This window comes from Mastigoproctus giganteus, chromosome 7 (assembly GCF_048544385.1).
Source record: "Mastigoproctus giganteus isolate SK-2022 chromosome 7, ASM4854438v1, whole genome shotgun sequence".
In the NCBI taxonomy this organism is placed as follows: domain Eukaryota; kingdom Metazoa; phylum Arthropoda; class Arachnida; order Uropygi; family Thelyphonidae; genus Mastigoproctus; species Mastigoproctus giganteus.
In genome coordinates this window covers 19,920,819-19,945,356 of record NC_143581.1, presented here as the reverse complement: position 1 = coordinate 19,945,356, position 24,538 = coordinate 19,920,819, and the positions used below count along the sequence as shown (strand labels likewise).

Here is a 24,538-nt window from a genome sequence, read left to right as displayed (position 1 = left end):
TTTCTCAACAAAATGCATGTTTTTTGAATAACACAAGATACTGAAATTATCTACAATTAACACTGTATTAACTGTATTTTGGAGTTTGGCAATTTTAACTGTGGTTATAAAAACAGTAGCACTAACAACAGATCCCTGAGGAACTCATTTCTGAGAAAAATTTTTATAGTGATGTTTTGAAGTAAATTCGGAACTATAGGATGAAAATTTCACTTTCATTCATTTAGTACATTTGGTATTCATAAGAGAATGTGTTGATATACTATCAATATTTAATGCACAAATTGCATTTACTTTTTGAATCGACCCTTGTTCACATAAACAGGTATATTACATTACAGAATAAGTATATAATACAGAATTATACATATGACACACAAGCTGCCAAGGTTCAAATTAAATATAACTTCACTTAGAAAATTAAATTTTTGAGTCTTATGTGTTAGATTACCCAAAAGACAAGAGAGTCTATATGTTTTTAAATATTCACATATTTAAACTTACCTAAATTTGTTAGTTAGGTGCTGTGAGTAAGGCACACTTTTTTAACACTAGTTATACACCTATATTAGTATTAGTAATGGCCACATGGTACACAAGGAAGCCTATGGCTTATGCTGCACCACCCCCAAAAAAAAAAGAAAGAAAAAAAGGAATAAAATAATAAGAAAATTTTAAAAAATAATAATTAATAAAAGAAAAGGGAACAAAACCTATGCATTTCCCTCCTCCCATAGGTAATCATCCAGCTGACCTTTGAACTTCTTCCCCAAACTGTCAACCCTACCACCCACATAAGTAACTTATTCCAGTAATTTATAACTCACTGGCTAAAATAAAACTTTCTGCAATCCAGTCTAAACATAACTTGAATTTATGGCCTGTAGTTCAAGAATCCCTTATAACCGTGAAAATTTCGTACTCATTCATTTTACTTATGCCTTTCAGAGCCTTAAACACCTTAATCAAGTCTCCTTTAAGGTTTCTCCTCCTCTTCTAGTTTCCAAGCTTTGCAACCCACATATTCGAAGTCTCCTCATATGAACGTCCTTTTGCCGATCTCACCAGGCAAGTCGCCCATCTTTGGACCCTTTCAAGAACCTCAATGTCTTTCTTTAGGTGTGGTCTCCACACTTGAACGCAGTATTCCAAGTGTGGTCTAACAATATCCTTATATAATGGGATTATGACATTGTTATCTCTACTAGTAAATGTTCAATAAATCATTGATAAGACACCATAGGCCTTCTTTGCAACCTGTCTAGAATGCTCAGAGAACTTCATGTCTGACTGTATCGTAACACCCAAGTCCCTTTCCTCCACTACTGGCTTTAGTTCAATTCCACCAAGTGTATAAGTTATTTTGGGGTTACTGTTTCCCCAGGTGTAATACCTTACACTTTGCTGGATTAAAGCATAGCTGCCATTTTCTGACTATCCCTGAAGTCTATCAAGGTCACTCTGAAGAAGCTCTGTTTGGCAGTGATCATTAACTACGCTACCAATCTTTACATCATCTGCAAATTTAGACATCACATCCTCTATCTCTTCATTGATATCATTTATGAAAATCAAAAACAACATGGTCCTAATACTGATTCTTCGGGAACCCCACTTCTTACATCAACCCAATCTGAGGAATAAGCATTTATCACAACCCTCTGCCCCGAAGCCATCCTGCTATCCATTAAGGATTTTCCATAAGATTCAAACCTGTTCCAGCTTATAAAGTAACTGCTCGTGTGAGATTGAGTCAAAGGGTTTGCTGAAATCCAAATAAACAATGTCAAAATTATTCCCTAAATCCAGCTATTGAGTGACCTAGTCAAAATAGCTAACCATATTAGTTAAACATGATTTTCCCTTTACAAAACCATGCTGAGTATCCTTCAGAATTCCATTTCTATCTAATGATCCTGAATTCCAACCTTGATCATTGTCTCCATGATTTTCCCTACTACTGAAGTAGTAGTAGTGGCATGTGATGCAAGAAAGCAAGTGTATGAGTTTATGCAGCATCAGCCAAAAAAAAAAAAAAAAATCACACCATTCCCTCCAAATGCCTGTCCAGTTCCTCCTTAAATTTATTTAACTTATCAACTTCCACAACGACAGATGGAAGTTTGTTCCAGCAATTAACCACCCGCTGGCTAAAGGCAAATTTCTGCACATCTATTCTACATCTGTCTTTTCTTAATTTGAATTTATGCCCCCTTAGGTTCGTAATCTGAACAAGTGGAAGGATCCCAGCAGAATTTAGCATGCTCAAACCATTCAAGGCCCACTCAAGCAAATCTACATCCTTCCTAAAATGAGGCCTCCAGACCTGTACGCAGTACTCAAGGCATGGCCTGACCATTGCCTTATACAGAGGGACAATCACCTCCTTTTCCCTGCTAGCAAAATTCCTATATATCATTGACAAAACCCCATGACCTGCCCTGGAAGCCTATCTGCATTGCTCAGAAAACTTCATATCTGACTGCACAATTACTCCCAGGTATTTTTCATTTTCTACCACCTTAAGTGTAGTACCACACAGTTGGTACGTTTCTCTGGGGTTACTTCTACCCATATGCAGTACTTTGCATTTGTCAAGGTTAAACTTCAGTTGCCACTTCTTAGCCCATCTGCCCAAATTATCTAGATCCTATTGCAGTAGCACACTGCCATTACTGTCATTAACAACCCTGCCAATACGGTCAATCTTTGTATCATCTGCAAAATCTTTGTATCAACCTGCCAATCTTTGTATCATCTGCAAACTTCGACACTAAGCCTGATATACCTTCATCAATATCATTGATAAATATACAATCAAATATAATTGATATATTGATAAATAAGTTAGACTGGCTGGCTAGCAATTTCCCACTTCACTCTTAGAACCACCCTTATGTATTGGAAATACACTGGCACTTTTCCAATTCAACGGAATCACACCAAGTCCAGTGATATTCTCATAATTAGTCTTGATGATTCAATGCACTCGCCACCTCCCTTAAGATTACACAGTACACTGGCCTGTAGGCTTGAAAGTTTTTTCATTAAATAATCATGTGAAATTTCAATATCATTAATTAGATATTTTTTGACTTCACTCCCATAATTTCTCTTTGACATAGAAGGTTTTATTTCTGTAAATATCAATGCAAAGTAACTGCTGAGTTCATTTGCAACTTCAGCTGGGATATCTAATACTATCCCACATCCATTACATAAGGGTCCTATCTGGTTTGTCCTTCTCTTCTTTGCATTTATATATGTGAAGAATTCTTTAGCCCCAATCTTTGCCAGTATATTCTCATAATCTGCCTTTGCCAGCCTAAACTTTTCTGTGGCACTATTACAGATCACTTTGTAGCTGTTATAGGCTTCAGTACTTTTTATTGCTCTGTAACGTTTTCATGCATCTTTTTCTGCCCAAGTAATATGGCAATTTCATTATTCATCCAACTTGGAAACTTTCTCGTGGAGTATTTAGTAACAATGATATTCAGAATGAGTTTTTTTCACTATACATTACCATTAATTTTTAGTTCTGAATTTTATATTCAATGTATATTCAATAAAAAAAAAAAAAAAAAAAAAATTCTGGATAATGCAGTATTATACATTTAATTTTGCATTGTATCCTCAAAGTATCCTCTTTGAAATAACTAAGCCCTGTAATTTTATCACTGTCGGAAACATGCCTGGTTGTTTTTCATAACATGATCAAATATCTCTTTTTGTTGAAAATCCAAAACATTGTCAAATCTTTTTTCTTTGAAGTTTCCATTTCATCCTGAAAACAAGAAGTCACAGGGAGAAAGGTATGAAGAGTAACGTCAGATGGGAGACTACACACATTTACTTCTTGATAATACTCCTGAATACTCTGAAAATTTGCACACTTGATAAAGCATCACCTTCACAGGCAGTTAATAATATGCCATTTTTTCTGATTTATTAAAATTGAAACAAAATTTGATAAACTTTTTCTTTTGAAGTACTCATTCAAAAAAAAATCACCACAGTCCACTAGCAATGCCACCTCTTTGGATTTGAACTGGAGACTTCATGTTTAGGTGTGGCATGTTCAGGTTCTGGCTTACCATTGTCATTTCTCCAGGTTATAGAATAACAGAGAAAAATAAAATAAAATTTACATTCATATTATAACCTCATTGTGTAGGTCATGATATATGGCACCATAGTATACTGGAGGTGACCACCAGGTGTAAACCAATCAAGCAGAGATCAAGGTGTGGCCACCTTGATCCCTGCTTGATTGCAAGGATTGCAAGCCCCTCTGTGTTACCAGGCAATACTAGATGGTAGATGACTCTCATCAACCAACTAACTCGTGTATTGATGAGCTTGGTAAAGCTCATCAATACACGAGTTATGTATTGATGAGCTTGACGATATTTCTCCACTTGTTCTGAAAACCTGTGCTCGTGAACTTCTGTTCTGTGTCGCCTTTTTTCACTTCCTTATTCCAAAGGTGTTTTCCCTTCTGATAGGAAGTTTGCTAATATCCAACCAGTTCTCAAAAGGGTGACAAATCCCTCCCATCCAATTATCGGTCCCATTACACTTAACTGCTACCCTTTCTAATATAATGGAGAAATCAATTAACTGACAACTCAAACTATCTAGAAACCTTCAATCTGATCAATAATTGCCAGTATGGATATACCACCACTTTGCTTACTGGAAGCTTGAAGTGGCAAAACCCATCTCTTCTATCATGCAGTGTGATTGATGTCTTTTGAGGATATGATTGGAATCATGGCAAGATCCAGTCCTTACATTTCAGAGGTACAGCTCTAAAAAGGTGTTCACATGACAGCCTATATAGGCCAGACTGTACTTATTGGAAACTCTCTAGGAAGCATCCGGATCAGCTAGTATATAATTTTGCTGTCTCTACTCTGCCAGATAGTGACTGGAGGGAGTTCAAGTAGTGTGTATAGAGGAGAACTTTCGAGGACATGTTACGTAAAAGAGTTTGGTATATGCTTAGCATATGTATGCCACATCCTAAAATTTCTTTACTTCATACTACATGTTCTCCCCACTTTTTCTTACTACCAAATACATCATGAATTATCAAACTAATAGAACAAACTTTATCTGCAAAAAGATCTAAACTTCTCACACACTTCCTCATTCATTTCACAAATATATGTGGCCTCTGTTCTAATCTCAATGATGTCCATTTACAGTCTGCCAAGCCCTACTTACTTTTTCTGAGAGAATCCCAATTACACTGGTTGGGATAAATTTCCTCCCTGAAATAATTGAGAGATTCTTGTAGGAAATATGTTCAAAAACTCAGATATGTGCATAAAAAGTTCTCATCATACTCAGTTTTCAAATATCGTAGATTGAAGACCAAAAACCAAGACCTATAGTTGGTTTAATCATCTTTTCCATCTTTTTTTTTTTCCTAGAACATCTGAGAATGTCTTGGAACATTCTAGAATATTGTTACATGTGGAAGAAAGGTCGGGATGTTTCTGGAAGTTCTAAAACTTTCAACAGAGTTCTCTAGAAACATTGTGAGCCTTCGAGAAACTTCTCTACTGATATATATATATATATATATATATATTAGTGGGTTCTACACCAAGCAAGCATTTTCGTATTTCAAAAAGTCTGTGTTTCAAAGAGTGAGTGGTGAACAAAGTGAAAAAGTGTTTTAATGAATTAGTGTTTGTAAACAAGTGTTGTGTGCATTAGCGTAAATTGTGAACTGTTTAAATTAGAAATAAAAATCTACAATTTCTTAATTGTGTTCTTATGTGTGAATACCTCGACCATATATGAAATACAAATGTGTTCTTGCTGAAATAAGCCTGATAGCTTTTGCTATATTTGGGGAGAAGTGGTATTAAAATCACAGCAGAAGCCACTGTCACAACTTGTGAGAAAAGCCTATGAACTATTTTGAAGATCAAGAATGAACAATTTTTACTTTTGCATGACCAATATTTCTGATTTTTTTGGGAAATCCAGGCATGAAGTAGACTATCCCAACACACCTGCTCTAAGGCCGGTTCCTGACAATGATACAATGCCAGTGCCAGAGCCACCAGAAACTTATGGACTTGACTCTGATTCAGGATTGGAAAAGGAATCTCCAGAAGATGCAGAACCTAGAAAGAGTACAGATCCAGACTTTTCAACTCTTGATACTGCAAAGTTGCATCTAATCACTCAGGCAGAATTGAGCATTCAGAGATTTGGACTTCTCCAAAACCAAGGCTCAAATATCAAGGATCACAGCTACAGTGGAATCTTTTTGAAAAGGGTGTCAAGGTGTCTTTTTATAGGAAGAGGCAATCTAACATAATGACCTATTACTCCATGGATAGTGCTTCAGTTTATTGTAACAATGTCCAGTGATTAATGAAAGAATTACATCTGAAGTATGTCCCGAGCAGCGGAGGCTTTTCATTGATTCATCCAAGGTCAGTTCGAAAGCAGTTTTACTCCATAATAGAAATAAGTATCTATCTATACCAAATATCATTGGCCTATGCAATTCACATGAAGGAAACGTATAAAAACCTACAGAAAATAAAATATGCTATCAAGAATACAAACAGAAAGAGGCAATCTAACATAAGTAACCTAATATTTAGATTACTTATTTTCACGTGAAGGAAATGTACTTTTGCAAAAAATATGCCATCAAGAATACATAAGGAATATCTGAGCTGATCTAAAAGTGGTAGTTTGCTGACTGGGTTGCAAGGTGGATACACTAAATACTACTGCTTTTTATGTAAGTGGGACAGCCAAGTGAAGGATTGCCACTTCAGGGTAAAAAAAAAAAAAAAAAAAAAAAAAAAAATGGCCAGACCAATCAGAAACTACAACAGGCCATAAAAATGTAACACACCCACCTTTGGTGGATAAGTCAAAAATCTATTTACCTCCATTGCACATCAAGCTAGGTTTGATAAAAATATTTGTGAAAACAATGGACCAAAAGGAAGAAGGATTTTCCTGTTTGGGGCAAACGTTTCCTCGAATCAGTGAGGCCCAGATAAAAAAAGAGGGAATTTTTGCGAGTCCTCAAATCAAACTGCTATTCCAAGATAAGGAATTCACTAAAATTAGAAAAGCCTTTGATACTGTTAGCATTAGCATTAGTAGAGGCATTTGATGCAAGAAAGCAAGCTTATGCAGCATCAGCCAAAAAAAAAAAAAAAAAAAAAAAAAAAAGTAACATAAATAAATAAAAATAACCACTTCCACTTCACCCCTCTGTTCGTTCGAAATACCTGTCCAGCTGAGCCTTAAACTTATTTAGGCTATCAACTTCCACGACAAGGGATGGAAGTCTGTTCCACCCACCAACCACCCGCTGGCTAAAGGCAAATTTCCGCACATCTATCCTACATCTGTCTTTCCTCAATTTGAATTTATGCCCTCTCAGGTGATTTTTCTGAGCTAGAGGAAGAATCCCATCAGCATTGAGCATGCTCAAACCATTCAAGGCTTTGTACACCTCTATCAGATCACCCCCGCTGGTGCCTAGTTTCCAGACACTGTAATTTGCAAAACTTAAGCCTTTCTTCGTAAGAGAACCCCTTTGTCCCATTCACCAATCTAGTTGCCCTTCTCTGTACTCGTTCCAGCAGCTCTACATCCTTCCTGAAATGAGGCCTCCAGGCCTGTATACAGTACTCTAGGTGTGGCCTGACCATTGCCTTATACAAGGGAATAATCACCTCCTTATCCCTGCTAGAAAAATTCCTATATATCATTGACAATACACCATGAGCTACTCTTGCAGCTCGTCTGCACTGCTCAGAGAACTTCATATCTGCCTGCACCACCACCCCCAGGTCCCTTTCATTCTCTACCACTGTCAGTGTAGTACCACAGAGTTGATACGTTGCTCTGGGGTTGCTGTTTCCCATATGTAGCACTTTACATTTGTCAATGTTAAACTTCATTTGCCACCTCGAAGCCCATCTGCTCAACCTTTCCAAATCCTGTTGCAGCAGCATAGTGTCAGTAGTGTCCTTGACAACCCTGCCAAACTTCGTATCGTCTGCAAACTTGGACATTAAGCCTGATATACCATCATCAATATCATTTATAAATACAGAAAACAATAAAGGCCCCAATACTGAACCCTGAGGGACTCCACTAATAACATTAGTCCACGATGAGCAGTGTCCATTGATTACCACTCTCTGTCTTCTCCCCCTCAACCACCCCTTTATCCATAGCAGCAACTTGCCTCCAATGCCACACTGCTCCAATTTGTGCAGCAGTCTTCCATGTGCAACAGTATCAAAAGCCTTTCTAAGATCCAAGTATATAATATCAAAGTTATTCCCTGCATCCAGTTCTTTTGTGACTGCATCATAGTATCCAATCAAATTGGTCAGGCAAGACTTCCCCTTAACAAAACCATGCTGTGTCCTAGCTATAACTGAAGTCTTGTCTAGATGATCCTGCAGTGCTTCTTTCACCAGTGCCTCCATTAATTTTCCGGGAACAGAAGTTAAACTCACAGGTCTATAATTACTTGTGTCAGCCTTTGATCCCCCTTTGTGAATTGGGGTCACATTTGCACATCTCCAGTCAATGGGTACCTCCCCTGAGTCCAAGGAAGCTCTCATAATTATGGCTAAGGGTTTGCTTACCTCCTTTGCTGCCTCCTTTAATATAACTGGATAGATCCCATCCACCCCAGGTGCCTTTCTTGTGTTTATCTTCAACAATTTCTCCTCCACTTTGCTCTCAGTTATTACAAGATTCTCTAGCTTACTGCTAGAGTTGAATACACCTCTGGCATTCCCCTCGCTGAATAACTCCTCATGTGTGAATGTCGATGCAAAATATTCATTTAGTTTGTTAGCTACCCGAGCAGGGTCATCAACAGTTGACCCATCGATCTCAAGTGGACCAATCTGATTCATCGCCTTCCTTCTAGAGTTTACATTAGTAAAGAACTCTTTGCTGTTTTTCTTCGCATCCCTTGCCAATTACACCTGTTGCACGTGGAAGACTGCTGCACAAATTGGAGAAGTGTGACATTGGGTGGAAATTGCTGCTATGGATAAAGGGATGGTTGAGTGGGAGAAGACAGACAGTGGTAATCAATGGACACTGCTCTTCGTGGACTAATGTTATTAGTGGAGTTCTTCAAGGTTCAGTGTTGGGTTCATTGTTGTTTTCTGTATTTATAAATGATATTGATGATGATATATATCAGGCTTAATGTCCAAGTTTGCAGACGATACGAAGGTTGGCAGGATTGTTAATGACACTAATGACAGTACACTGCTGCAACAGGATCTGGAAAAGTTGAGCATATGGGCTGAGAGGTGGCAAATGAAGTTTATAACATTGACAAATGTAAAGTACTACATATGGGAAGCAGTAATCCCAGAGTAATGTATCAACTCTGTGGTACCACACAGACAGTGGTAGAGAATGAAAAGGACCTGGGGGTAATTGTGCAGGCAGATATGAAGTTTTCTGAGCAGTGTAGACAGTCTGCAAGAGTAGCTCATGGTGTCTTGTCAATGATATACAGGAATTTTTCTAGCAGGGATAAGGAGGTGATTATCCCCTTGTATAAGGCAATGTCCAAGTCAGACCACACCTTGAGTACTGTATACAGGTCTGGAGGCCTCAATTTAAGAAGGATGTAGAGCTGTTGGAATGAGTGCAAAGAAGGACAACAAGATTAGTGAATGGAACAAAGGGTTGCTCTTACAAAGAAAGGCTTAAGTTGTCAAGCTCTGCCTTGAATCTATTTAAGCTATCAACTTCTACAACGACCCTGCGAGGTGATCTGATTGAGGTGTATAAAGCCTTGAATGGTTTTGAGCATGCTCAATGCTGATGGGATTCTTCCTCTGGCTCAGAATAATCGCCTGAGAGGGCACAAATTCAAATTGAAGAAAGACGGTTGTAGGATAGATGTGCGGAAGTTTTCCTTTAGCCAGCGGGTGGTTGATTGCTGGAACAAACTTCCATCTGTCGTTGTAGAAGTTGATAGCTTAAATAGATTCAAGGCAGAACTCGACAAACATTTGGAGTGAGTGGATGGGTGAAATAAGGGTTTTTTTTTTTTTTTGGCTGATGCTATATAAGCTTGCTTTCTTGCATCATGAGTCAATGCTAATGCTAAAAAATAACTGCTACAGAAATAAAAGCCTGGAAGGCATTCGAAAAAGCATGCTGGAACTTTTTAGGCAATGAGAAATCACAAAATTACACTGAAATTGTGGATGAGCTAATTTTAGCATACAGAGAGTTGGAATGCAACATGTCATTAAAGCTTTGTTTGCTAGATTTACACTGTTTTCCCTGAAAAAGTAGGATCAGTCTCCAATTAACATGGTGAAAGGTTTCACCATTTTTTCTCAAATGGAAAAAAAAAAAAAAGACAGTAGGGAAAATGGAGTGCAAATATGTTGGCAGACTTACCATTGGAATCTTGTACGGAAGACACCATGGATGATTATAAAAGGGAAAAAATGACAAAATAAGTGTTTTGTTATCATATAAACATTTTTGTAAATAGAATAAGGTTAATAGACCCATTGTCCAAGATTTAGTATTGTATGTGCTTTTGAAAAATATCAATCTTTTTTACTAGAAACTTAGTTAGCTTTTGACTTTAATTCCTTCTTCCTTAAAACTGGTGGGTGTTACAGCTATATGGCTGCCATATTTGAATTCAGCACCGTCAAATCTAAAAGAATCACCCTGAATTTCAACAGGAATCAAAAGAAATTTTTTTTGCCGACCAGTGTTACTGGTTGATTCAACCACTGCTCATCTCAGTTGTCTTAATTATTTACTGTACAGTTCCTTTCACTTCAGGCATGGTACCCTGTGCATATGTCCACTCTGATATTCCCTGTCAGAGACTTAATAATTTGGAATTCCTCTTTTCAATCTTCTTCCGATTAAAATCTCTGCACAACAATTTGTCAAATTCATCTCTTGCCTCTATCGTTCTCCGAACTCTATAATCACTTGGAACACTTTGACATCCTCTCTTTTGAAAGTTTATTTTCTCCTGTCCAATTTTCCTAACAGTGAGGTAATTTTTATTTGTGATTTTAATGTTCACAATCTCAGCCTGGTTAAGATACTGAGGCTTTTGCAATTACTAATGACCTCAGACACTGTTTATTTACCTAGCAGAATACCAGACAATCCTAACCACACACCCAACACTTGATCTTTTTCTCACAAACAACTCTTCCAAGTACATGGTTGAAGTGAGTGGTCCTCTAGGCACCTCAGATCACAACTTGGTGATGGTCTCTTCTCCAAAGGAGCCTTTCTCTTGTGGCCATTCTAAAATTCATGTTGTTTTACATTACAAGAATGCTAAATAGGATGATTTTCGAATTTCTATTCTTCTTTTCCTTGGTTGGACTACTGTTTTAAACCTTCTAATGTTAATGTTTGCTCAGATTGTATCAGTGAAATTATTTTTGTAGAAATGAAATTCATTATTCCATACTCCACTTAAAAATGTTGTCCTTTTCCTATACCATGGTTTTCCAATAAATGAGCTAATGCTGTTCAAGATAAGAACGGTGCATATTGCAACTGGCTTGCATCCAAATTTCCAGCTCCATTTTCTGCCAACACCAAGGCTCGCAACAATTGCAAGGCAGTTACTAATCGGTCCAAAATAGACTTTGAATAAGCTAAGAGTAAAAAACTTGTTTCATGTCCAAATAGTAGTTGAGCATTCTGGTCTCTTGCCAGGCCATGAGGCCACAATTTTTGCCCATCTCTACTCTCACCTCTGTCTTAACCTGATGATTCTATTGCAACCTCAGCTAAAGATAAAGCCAACCTTGCTGGCATCCTATTTTCTTTCTAACTCTTGTATCAATGATCTTGGTAAACCACTTCCTACCATTTGCAGTATACTTAATTCAATGCCTCCTGTGGTCTTCCATCTAAAGGATGTTAGGAGAATTTGAAGTCTTAACGCCAAGAAAGTGGCAGGTTCTGATGGTATTTCTCCACTTGTTCTCAAAACCTGTGCTCCTAAATTTACATCTGTTCTGTGTCGCCTTTTTTTTCACTTTCATATTCCAAAGGTGTTTTTCCTTCTTGGTAAACACCAGCCAGTTCCTAAAAAAAAGTGACAAATCCTTCCCATCCAATTATCATCCCATTGCACTTAATTCTACGCTTTCTAAAGTAATGGAGAAATCAATTAGCCACAAACTCCTAAACTATCTTGAAAGTTTCTATCTGATCAATGATCAACAGTATGGATTCCATCAGTGTGTTAGCCATCTACTGACAAATTCAATGGAAATGTTTGGTGAAACTCAAGTAGCTACTCTTGACATTTCAGTGGCTTTTGATTGTGTTTGGCATAAAGGTCTTCTAAGTAAGCTTCCATCTTATGGTATCCCATCTAGTTTTTTTGAAATTGGGTATCCTGTGTTCTCTCTCTGACCACTCTCTGTACATGATGGCAGACAGCTCTCTGTCTTATAACTTCTCCATCAAAGGTGGTGTTCTCCAAGGTTCAGTTCTTTTCCTCTTGTATATTAATGATTTTCTTCCATTAACTGGAAATTTTATCCATAGTTTTGCTGATAACAGCATACTACAAAACACCTTCTGGTTTGAGAAACCTTGCCTGCACAAACAGCTTCAACTTCTTGAACATCTACTACCAATTCCTTAAATGCTGATCCCCAGGTAATTCTTTAGTGGAGCAAAGGCAACTTAGTAAATTTCAATCCTTATAAAACTCAGTCCTGCCTTATATCTTGCAAAAAAGGATTCTTCTGCCTCTATGCTTATCTATGACAATCTCAGATTTCCAGACAAGTTAACATAATCTCTATTTGGGATTACCCTAATTCTAATCTATTTTGGCATAAAAACAATACAAATATTGCTTCCTTTGCATCTAAAAAAATTGGGTTTTCCCTTTCGCTCTTGGCGTTACTTTTCTTCTATACAGCTCACTTTGTACAAATCTCAAATCTGTCCTACCATGGAATATTGTTCCTACATCTGAGGCAGTGTTCCCATAACCTTTATCAGCTTCTCGACTCCATTCAAAAGAAGGCAGTTAAGTTCATTAATGACTCATCTCTTACAAAGTCTCTACACTCTGTCTCATATATGTTCTGTTTCTGCTGCATGCCTTTTCTATAGATATTTCCATGGGCACTAGTCTTCTGAATTGGCTTCTATAATTTCTCCTCTCTCTCTCTCTTCCAAACCAGTCCAAGCATGTGTTGCAACCGGTCAACATCCTTTTACTGTCCAACTTTAAACTGACAGAACCAACTTTTCTTCCTCCTCACATATTCCTTCAAGTTCCATTTTCTGGAACAATCTCCCGAAAATTACAATCTGAAGAAATTTAAGTTTAATGTCAACAAGCATCTTCTTTCATCTTCTCAATCTCCAACCCATGCATGGTACTAAGTATTATGGGTGTCAATATTTTTTGCGTTTGGGGTTTTCATTAAAAAAAATAATAATAAAATAAATAAATAATAATAATAAAATAAATACATACATAGCAAAAGACCCTTGAATACCCCAGTGACTGGGCTTACAAACACAACACAAACTATCAATAACATATGACAAGGGGAAAACTTATTTGAAAGTATACTCTATTACCACCTGGCTGGTAAAAGAGTATACTTTTTTGGTAAAATTCGTACTATTATTGGTAGCATTATTACATGACCATTCCATAGTACATATGCTTACCCTTTTAATAAAGTGCACATTGCCCCATTTGGCAATGTAATAATAACAAAAAAAAAAAAAAAAAAAGTCACAGAAAACAGGAAGTTCTAAGCAGAACATCTTGAGAAGCCCTCAAGAGTCTCCAGATTTCTTCGGGTTCAATTTTGAAATGATACCAGGTAGCAGATCTACAACACAAGTTGTGCATGTTTAATGTATCATTAATACTGTACAGAACAGCAGCACATGACAAGGGAAAACTGCTGTGAAAATATACTCAGTGTGAAAATAAAGAAAGACTGACCAGAAGTCCTGGTTTTAATGTTTTGTAGTAGTAGTAGTAGTAGTAGTAGTATTAGTGGCATGTGATGCAAGAAAGCAAGTGTTATGAGCTTATGCAGCATCAGCCAAAAAAAATCATACCATTCCCTCCAAATGCTTGTCCAGTTCCTCCTTAAATTTATTCAACCTATCAACTTCCACAATGACAGATGGAAGTTTGTTCCAGCAATTAACCACTCGCTGGCTAAAGGCAAATTTCCGCACATCTATTCTACATCTGTCCTTTCTTAATTTGAATTTATGCCCCCTTAGGTTCGTAATCTGAACAATTGGAAGGATCCCATCAGAATTCAGTGTGCTCAACCCATTCAAGGCCTTATACATCTCAATCAGATCACCATGCAGGTGCCTAGTCTCCAGCCACTGCAATTTGCAGAACTTAAGCCTCTCTTGGTAAGAGGATCCCTTCATTCCCCTCACCAATCTTGTTGCCCTTCTCTGTACACACTCAAGTAAATCTACATCCTTCCTAAAATGTGGCCTCCAGACCTGTACGCAGTACTCAAGGCATGGCCTGACCATTGCCTTATACAGAGGGACAATCACCTCCTTTTCCCTGCTAGCAAAATTCCTATATATCATTGACAAAACTCCATGACCTGCCTTGGCAGCCTGTCTGCATTGCTCAGAAAACTTCATATCTGACTGCACAATTACTCTCAGGTCTTTTTCATTTTCTACCACCTTAAGTGTAGTACCACACAGTTGGTACGTTTCTCTGGGGTTACTTCTACCCATATGCAATACTTTGCATTTGTCAAGGTTAAACTTCAGCTGCCACTTCTTAGCCCATCTACCCAAATTATCTAGATCCTGTTGCAGTAGTACACTGCCATTACTGTCATTAACAACCCTGTCAACCTTTGCATCATCTGCAAACTTCGACATTAAGCCTGATATACCTTCATCAATATCATTGATAAATATACAAAACAACAGTGGACCTAACACCGAACCCTGTGGGACCCCACTAATAACATTAGTCCAAGAAGAGCAGCACCCATTGATTACCACTCTCTGTCTTCTCCCACTTAACCATCCTTTTATCCATTGTAGCAACTTACCCTTAATACCATTCTGCTCCAATTTGTACAATAGTCTTCCATGCGCAACAGTGTCAAAAGCTTTCCTGAAATCCAAATATATGATATCAAAATTATTTTTTGCATCCAGTTCCTTTGTAACCACATCATAATATCCTATCAAATTTGTCAGACAAGACTTTCCCTTAACAAACCCATGCTGTGTCTGAATTATTGTTGCAGTCTTGTCTAGATTCATGCAAAAAAAGCATGAATGCAATGCTTCACGCAATAAACCACCTGTTGGCTGAAGGCCAACAGGTGGTTTATTGCATGGTTTATTCTGCACGTCTGTTCTGCAACCATCCTTTCTCAATTTGAATTTATGTCCCCCCTCGTGCATAATCTGTGCGAGAGGAAGAATCCTATTCAGCACTGAGTTTGCTGAAGCCAATCAAACCCTTAAATACCTCAATCAGATCACCTCACAGGTGCCTAATCTCCATATGCTATAATTGCAAAACTTAAGACTTTCTTGGTAAGAGCAACCCTTTGTTCCCCTCACCAATCTCCTTGCCCTTCTCTGTACTTGTTCTGGCAGCTCTATATCCTTCCTAAAATGAGGCCACCAGACCCGTATGCAGTACTCAAGTTGTGGCCTGCCCATTGCCTTATACAAAGGGATAATCACCTTCTTATCTCTGAAGCAAAATTCCTGAATATCATTGGCAAAACTCTCTGTGCTGTCCTGGCCATCTGTTTGCACTGCTCAGCAAACTTCACATTGGGCTGCAAAGTTACCCCCAGGTCCTTTTCATTTTCCACTACCCCGAGTGTAGTACCACATAGTTGATACATCACTCTGAGATTATTGCTACCTGATATGTAGTACCTTGCATTTGCCAATGGTAAACTTCAATTGCCATTTCTAAGCCCCTCTAATAATTTTTTCTAGATCTTGTTACAGCAGCATACCTTCATTACTGTTATCAACTACATTGCAAACTTTTGTATCATCTGCAAAGTTCAACATTAAGCCTGATATACTTTCATCAATATTATTAATAAATGTAAAAATCATCAATGACCCAGCCAAACCCCTGGGGAATACAAATAATAACATTCCTCCATGAAGAGCAGTGTCCATTGATTACCACTCTCTGTCTTCTCCCACTTACTATCCCTTTATCCATAGCAGCAACTTGCCTTTAATGCACACTGCTCCAATTTGTGTAGTAGTCTCAAAATGTGCAACAGTATCAAAAGGTTTCCTGAAATCTAATTATATGATATCAAAATTATTTTTTGCATCCAGTTCCTTTGTGACCACATCATAGTATTCAATCAAATCGGTCAGAGAAGACTTCTCCTTCATAAACCAATGCTGTGTCTGAACTATAACTGCAGTCTTGTCTAGATGATCATGCAATGCCTCTTTAACCAGTGACTCCATTATTTTCCCCACAACAGAAGTTAAACTAACAGGCTCAGAATCAACAGGTTGATAAAATAACAGGTTGAGGCTTTGAATAATCGCCTGAGGGGGCCTAAATTCAAATTGAGGAAAGAGGTTGTAGGATAGATGTGTAGATGTTTGCCTTTAGCCAGCGGGTGGTTGATTGCTGGAATTGTTGAGAACTGAAACAATTTGAAATTTTCAAAGGATAAAGAAGTATGAATATTCCTCAGGAGCTTTTTATACCTGTTTCATTTGCTAAATTATGATATACACATCATGTTCCACCTTGTTCCAGTGTACTGAAAGTTTTTTTTTTTCAGGATGCATAAATGTCCCAATTTTCCAAAATTTTAAACAATTTATCCAGCAGCTTTATCATCAAAACCAAATTTCTGTATCAGTTCATCAAGAGCCAGTAGTAAACAAATAAGGATGACATCTGGGTAGATATATCTTATCCTTTTCTTCTCCATTGTCCTTCCTCAAGGAAGCAACTATTTTCATTACTAGATTGTCTTGACTTTATTGTCTGAATTTTAAGACTAAGACATCAGACAAAGTCAAGACAGTCTGACTGTCAATAAAGTCAAGATGGTCTCAGTCTGAGACCTCAGAGACAATTAAAATACTTAATTACACATTGAAGAAAAATTTGTTTCCTTAAGAGCTTGAAAAAAAATTCAGAATTGATCACAAATTCAGGATGAAGAAATAATATCTAGTGTATATAAGCAACTTGTAAATCAAAATTACTTTGTCAGGGTATCCTTGGATTCCATCATATGTACTGTGAACATAGCTTAACTCTACTCATCTTATTTCAATAAAAGAAGCACCCAAGACCTTATGACCACCTACCTAATATGATGTTGGTCCTCCACATGCAGCCAAAACAGCTTGTACTCAACATGGCATGGATGCTACACGATTTCTAAATCATGTAGCGCCCATGCCTCGTGGTATCTGATACCAACACGTAACCAGCAGATCCTTTAACTCCTGTACGGTCCGTGGTTGAAATGCCACAGATCGAAGTTGCTGTTCCAACACAAACCACAGATGCTCGATGGGATTGATGTCTGGGGAATTTGGAGGCCAGGGCAATACCTGGAAGTCTTCCTCATGTTCCACAAACCAGTCTCGAACAATCCAGGCAGTGTGGAATGGCGCATTATCCTGCTGAAAGACCATTGCCACGAAACAGTGTACCTGGTCATCAATGATGTTTAAGTAGGTGGTAGACATCACAGTGCCCAGCACATGGATGACTGGACCCAGAGTATCCCAGCAGAACATCACCCAAAGCATGACACTGCCACAAAAGGCTTGTTTTTGTCCCACAGTACATTCAGGCATCCACACGGTGCAACAGGAAACGTGATTCATCGGACCAGACGACCTTCTTCCAATCACTCAAGGTCCAGTTTCGATGCTCGCGTGTCCATTGTAGGTGCTGTTGCTGGTGAACCGTTATTAGCATGGGCACTTAGAGCGGCTTTTGGCTAAGCAGCCCCATTTTTAGCAGGGTTCGATGTAGTGTATTGTGACACATTACTCCCATCACCAGCATTTCAATTACCAGCTGGTTGCACCACAGTCTCCCTTCTGTTGCCATGTACCATCCGGGAGAGCCTTCGCTCACCTTGAGAATCGATGTGCCATGGTAATCCAATGCCTCACCAGCAGTTCGTGGGTTTCCCCTCCTCGGATCACTTTCAGCAGGTACTAACCACAGCTGATCTTGAGTATCCCACTGGGCGTGCCGTTTCGGATATGCTCTGATCCAGTTGTCTGGCCATTACAATTTGGCCTTTGTCAAACTCGCTTAAGTCCACTGCCTTTCCCATCTGAAGAACAAGAGCAACATTGATTAATGGAGCTCAGTATCAGGTGTTTTTTATACTGTGTCCTGACCTGCGCACATGCAGTAGTTCACCTGCAGTTGCTTCGATTTGCACAACGACTTACTGGTCAAAATGTTTTGGCTCATCAGTATATACATCAATTTTGCTGCAGATAGTAGAAACCTTGTAATGAAGGGTATACAAGGATGTGATGACACAGAATGGGAAGTGCAGGAAATGTTAATTTCTTTCTTTCTCTCTCTCATCTTACGACTAGAGAAGGATTACAGTGCCGTCTGGGTGGTGGTACCTATCTGAGAATAAGTAACATTAGTCTTCTCCTTAGGTGAAGCGTTACTTATTCGAAGTAGTGCAATATCATGGCAACTCGTTGTGAAGGTATTAACAATATGAGATATAACTTAAAACGATGCCGCCTTATAAATATTCTGTTTATCCAGAAATGGCTGTGTACTAATGATGCTATTGCACTTAATATATACATAGTCTTAATTTGCTCGCAGCTTGAGGCTTTAGACCTAAATGTGTCTTGGTCCCTGCTGAAATAATTACACTTCATGGTCATAAGTACATGGTTGAGCAAGTGTATAGTTTAGAAGACTAAGGCTGTATGAAAAGTATACTTCAATGACATATAACAGTGGTCCATATATATACAAGGTGTGGCAATAAAGTACTAGTAATAATATTCACCATATAGTGCAAGAAGCCAATAGGCTTTTGCTTCATTGGCAAAAAAAAAAAAAAAAAGTAGATAAAAAAACAAATTATATGCTTCCCTCCTCACACATGTAACCATCCAGTTGACCTCTCAATTTATTGAAACCGTCAGCCTCAACTACCTGCGAGGGCAACTTGTTCCAGCAATCAATGACTTGCTGGCTAAAAGAAAACTTACTACAACCTAATTTAAACCTCAACCCCTGTAATTTGAATTTATAATACCTAGTTCTGGAATTCTTTGTAACAGTGAGAATTCCACCTTCATTCATTTTACTAATCTTTTTCAGAGCCTTGTAAACCTCAATCTGGTCACCTCTGAGGTTCCTGGTTGCCAAGCTCTGTACCCCACATAATCGGAGTCTTTCCTCATATGGTCATCCTTCTGCCGACCTCGTCATTCGAGCTGCCTGTCTTTGGACCCTTTCAAGAAGCTCAATGTCTTTTTTCAGATGAGGTCTCCATACTTGAACAGTATTCTAAATGTGGTCTGACAATTGCCTTATACAGTGGGATTATGAACTCCCTATATAAATTATTAATAGGACAACATGGGCTTTCTTGGCTGCCTGTTTACACTGTTCAGAAAACTGCATAAGTGCCCATATCATAACTACCAGATCACTTTCCTCCTCCACTGTTTTTTTAATTCAACCTCACCTCATATAAATTATACCAAGTGTCTATTTTTTTGTGGGTTGCTATTCTCCAAGTGCAAGACCTTGCATTTAGCAGCCTTAAAACACAGCTGCCTCTCTGACCATCTCTGAAGTCTGTTCAAGTCATCCTGAAGGAGCACTGCCTGGTATTGATCATTAATGACTCTGCTAATCTTTGCATCATCTACAAATTTTGACATCACACCTTCATCGATGTCATTTATGAAAATGAAAAACAGCAGTGGTCCAAGAACCGATCCTTGAGAAACTCCACTCCTGACGTTACACCAATCGAAAGAACATCCATTAGTCACAACCATCTGCCGTGCAGCCACCCAGCAATCCATCTTAGAACCTTATCAATAATTCAACCTGTTCAAGCTTATACAGTAGCCTCTCATGAGGGACTGAGTCAAATACTTTGCTAAAATCCAAATAAACTCTGTCAAAATTTTTCCCTAAATCCAGCTCATGAGTAACTGCGTCAAAATAGCCTAAGTTAGTTAAGCATGATTTACCCTTAACAAACCATGTTGTGGGTCCTTCAGAATTCCATATCTATCTAAATGTCCCTGGATTGCACTCTTAATCATTGCCTCTACGATTTTTTCCTACCACTGAAGTCAAACTAACTGGTCTGTGGTTACCAACTTCACTTTTAGAACTGCTTTTATGTATTGGCAATACATTAGCCCTTCTCCAATCCAAAGGAATCTCCCCTGAGTCCAAAGATGCCCTCATAATTAACTTCAATGGTTCAATATACTCCCTCGCACTCTCCCTCAAAACTACAGGCTATATGCCATCAAGTTCCCAGACTGGTGCAATGAAAAGAACACAAAATGAAGGAGCTCTAAAATGGTTTTATTTTTATTCAAAGTAATTACCACCTGATTGAATGCACTCATTACACCATTCTAAAAGTTTCTGAAAAGGGCCAGTAAAGGCACATACAAAGCGATGATGTTCAGTTTGGCAGTTATGTTTTTTTTTTTTATGTTCTCGACATTCTGAAATTTATTTCTTTTGAGGGCAGTTTTAACCTTGGAAAAGAAGTCCACGGGTGCTAGATTGCAAGATTAATGCAGATGATTGATCTGTATGATGCCATGTTTCACCAGATATGTCTTCACAACAAGTGTGGAATTGGCAGGGTACTGTGGTATAAGTGGCCCAATGGATGACTTTAATAAATGAACAGTTCAAAATTCAATTTTCGGGCTCCTACTGTTAATTTTCTTGGTTTGATATAAGAATGACAGGGATGTTTAGGGGCCCCTTCCTTTGGCTGGGGATGCCTCTTGTGCATTTTACTGAATTGTGACATATGCTACACCACAGATAGTTGTCGGCCTTTCAGTCCAAGTCCATGCTTTTTAATCAATTAGAATAATGCATAGCAGTTCTGCATGTTGTCAGAATTGGAGTTACTAAAATAAGTTTATAAATAGAGGTTATCTACTATAACTAAATGAAGATACTAAAAACCAGATTCAACAAAAGAACTGAACTTACTCCACACCACATTTCAAAAAGTTTCTCAATTAATATGTATTATGTATCCTTTCCATATGCAACAGTATAGTACATGAATTTAATTAGCATTTTCAGGAATACTGACATTATAGTGTCCTTTAAGACCGTGTTAAATTAGCACAGAATACAGTTTTGTATACATATGATCTTACCAAAAGTGTGATATATTTAACTCCTCTGCCAACAGAGATGTGACCTAACTTATATCAGTTTTGTGTTCCTTTGTACAAAAGATTAAAACAGCTGTTTGTTTGTTTGTTTGTTATTTGGTTTTTAGGAGCATTAGCAACTAAGGCTATATTGCTCTGGGATATGCGGTGGTCATTCCCTGACTTTTCTGCAACCTCCGTATTTGGTGGTGACGGGCTCAAACCCCGATCTAATCAAGAAGCGTGTGCTATGCACTAATGCTCCTTCCCACCTGGCTACGGAGGCGCCGATTAAAACAGCACAGTAGATATCTTCTGAATTGTGCATCAATGATTAAAACCATAAAATTCATATAGGCAAAATACACCAGAGTACCCAGAGCTAATTTAAAATCCATAAATACAATTCCATAACTTAAGTGGTGAAAATAGGATTTCCAGTGCCTATAGCTATATATCAGACAAATATGACAAACCAGAATGTAGTTGTTGTGAGTCAGTTGATGTTTGAACTAACTTTTATGTGAAACCACATGTAGCCATAACAGATCAGCCACAGGCTTTCATAATAACTGATTCATATTATAACAACTGAAGTCATATTCAAAATTATACATGTAGCTATTCTGAGTATTTTCTTTAACTACAATCAGCACCCGTGGCTAGAGACACATATGCCATTTAGCCATTTGGACTCAGACAGTTTTTAAATTCTGCACAGTGGGACCAACTGATGATGTTACCAACAGCAAATTCTAAGTGGAAAGCATTCAATGAATTAATAGTGGAAGCTACTAAACGTTTCATACCTATTAAGAAATATTGTTCAAAGTTTGGGCCTAAATGGTTGTCAAACAAACTAATGAGACTCGTGGCAGAGAAGAAAAATGAATGGGATGCATATAAATTATCATGCAACACAGAAACTATGATATATATAAGCTAGTCTGTAATCAAGTCACAAAGGAGGTTAGGCAGGCGAGGGCAGATGACGAGAAATCTTTGGCAAAGGATGCTAAGAAAAACAGCAAGGATTTCTTTACTTATATAAACTCTAAAAGGAAGGGGATGAATCAGATTGGTCCACTTGATATCGACGGTTCAACTGTTGATGATCCTGCTCAGATAGCAAACAAACTGAATGAGTATTTTGCATCTACATTCACACATGAGAATTATCAAATTGCTTAATGATTTTGTAATAACTGAGAACAAAGTGGGGGAGAAATTGTTGAAGTTAAACATAAGAAAGGCACCTGGGGTGGATGGGATCTATCCAGTTATATTAAAGGAGGCGGCAAAGGAAGTAAGCAAACCTACAGCCATAATTATGAGAGCATCCTTGGACTTAGGGGAGGTCCCCCACGGACTGGAGATGTGCAAATGTGTTCCCAATTCACAAAGGGGGATCGAAGGGTGACACGAGTAATTACAGACCAGTTAGTTTAACTTCTGTTTCGGGTAAAATAATGGAGTCACTGGTTAAAGATGCATTGCAGGATCATCTAGACAAGACTGCAGCAATAATTCAGACACAGCATGGGTTTGTTAACAGAAAGTCTTGTCTGACAAATTTGATTGGTTATTATGATGTGGTTACAAAGGAACTGGATGCAAAAAATAATTTTGATATTATATACTTGGATTTCAGGAAAGCTTTTGACACTGTTGCGTATGGAAGACTACTGTACAAATTGGAGCAGAATGGTATTAAGGGTAAGTTGCTACAATGGATAAAATGATGGTTAAGTGGGAGAAGACAGAGGGTGGTAATCAATGGGTGCTGCTCTTCGGGGACTAATGTTATTAGTGGAGTCCCACAGGGTTCGGTGTTGAGTCCACTTTTTTTTTTTTTTTTCAATGATATTGATGAAGGTATATCAGGCTTAGTATCGAAATTTGCAGATGATACAAAGGTTGGCAGGGTTGTTAATGGCAGTAATGGCAGTGTGTTACTGCAACAGGATCTAGAAAATTTGGGCAGATGGTCTGAGAAGTGGCAACTGAAGTTTAACATTGAAAAATGCAAAATACTGCATATGGGTAGAAGTAACCCCAAAGAAACGTACCAACTGTGTGGTACTATACTTAAGGAGGTAGAAAATGAAAAAGACTTGGGAGTAATTGTGCAGTCAGATATGAAGTTTTCTGAGCAATACAGACAGGTTTCCAGGGCAGGTCATGGGGTGTTGTCAATGATATACAGGAATTTTGTTAGCAGGGAAAAGGAGGTGATTGTCCCTCTGTATAAGGCAATGGTCAGGCCACACCTTGAGTACTGTGTACAGGTCTGGAGGCCTCATTTTAGGAAGGATGTAGATTTGCAGAGTGTACAGAGAAGGGCAACAAGATTGGTGAGGGGAATGAAGGGATCCTCTCACTAGGAGAGGCTTAAGTTCTGCAAATTACAGCATCTGGAGACTAGGCACCTGCGAGGTGATCTGATTGAAGTGTATAAGCAGAGCCGGCCCGAGAGGGGTGCGAACGGTGCGAGTGCACAAGGCCCGGCATTTCTGAAGGCCCCGCGCCGCTGACTGATTTTGCAAAATAAAAATGGTTTCTTTCTTTTTTTTTTTTTTTTGTTTTAATACTGTCGCAAAATCTAGCGATATTGCCATAAAATGGCCATATTTTTAATATACATAAGAAATAAAATGTCAATAATCGTGTTATTAACATTATCTGAAAGCCTGCCAAGAATTCTCCAAAGAACACGGAAAAATATATTTTCTTTCAAATATATTTAAAATATCTCTCCTTACAAGTCACTCAGACGTACAATTATATGTCGCCAGCGTTTGCACAGTTATCGTACTCTAAAGGCTATATATACCACTCACTGGGTTTTCTTGGCCCTTTTTCGCTTTCTACCTTCGAGAGATCGAGTGAATTCGAAATTATTCAAAAAGTTGACTTAAATTTTCTTCTGAGAAAATTTTAAGTTAATAATACTGGTTTGACCAAAAAATAGTTAAATAAATACAATTTTCGATACCTTTTCTCGATTTGGATTTCTATAGTAAATGAGTAAAGAATTTCTTGTCTTATTTTATTATATATG

The 24,538-nt window shown here is 38.1% G+C and overlaps 1 protein-coding gene across 2 annotated transcripts in view; it reads right to left on the bottom strand.

Moving 5' to 3' along the window:
• The window catches only part of LOC150082624 (E3 ubiquitin-protein ligase MARCHF6), a 218,218-nt gene that overhangs the window by 182,623 nt on the left and 11,057 nt on the right, over positions 1-24,538 (bottom strand). The window lies entirely within an intron of this gene.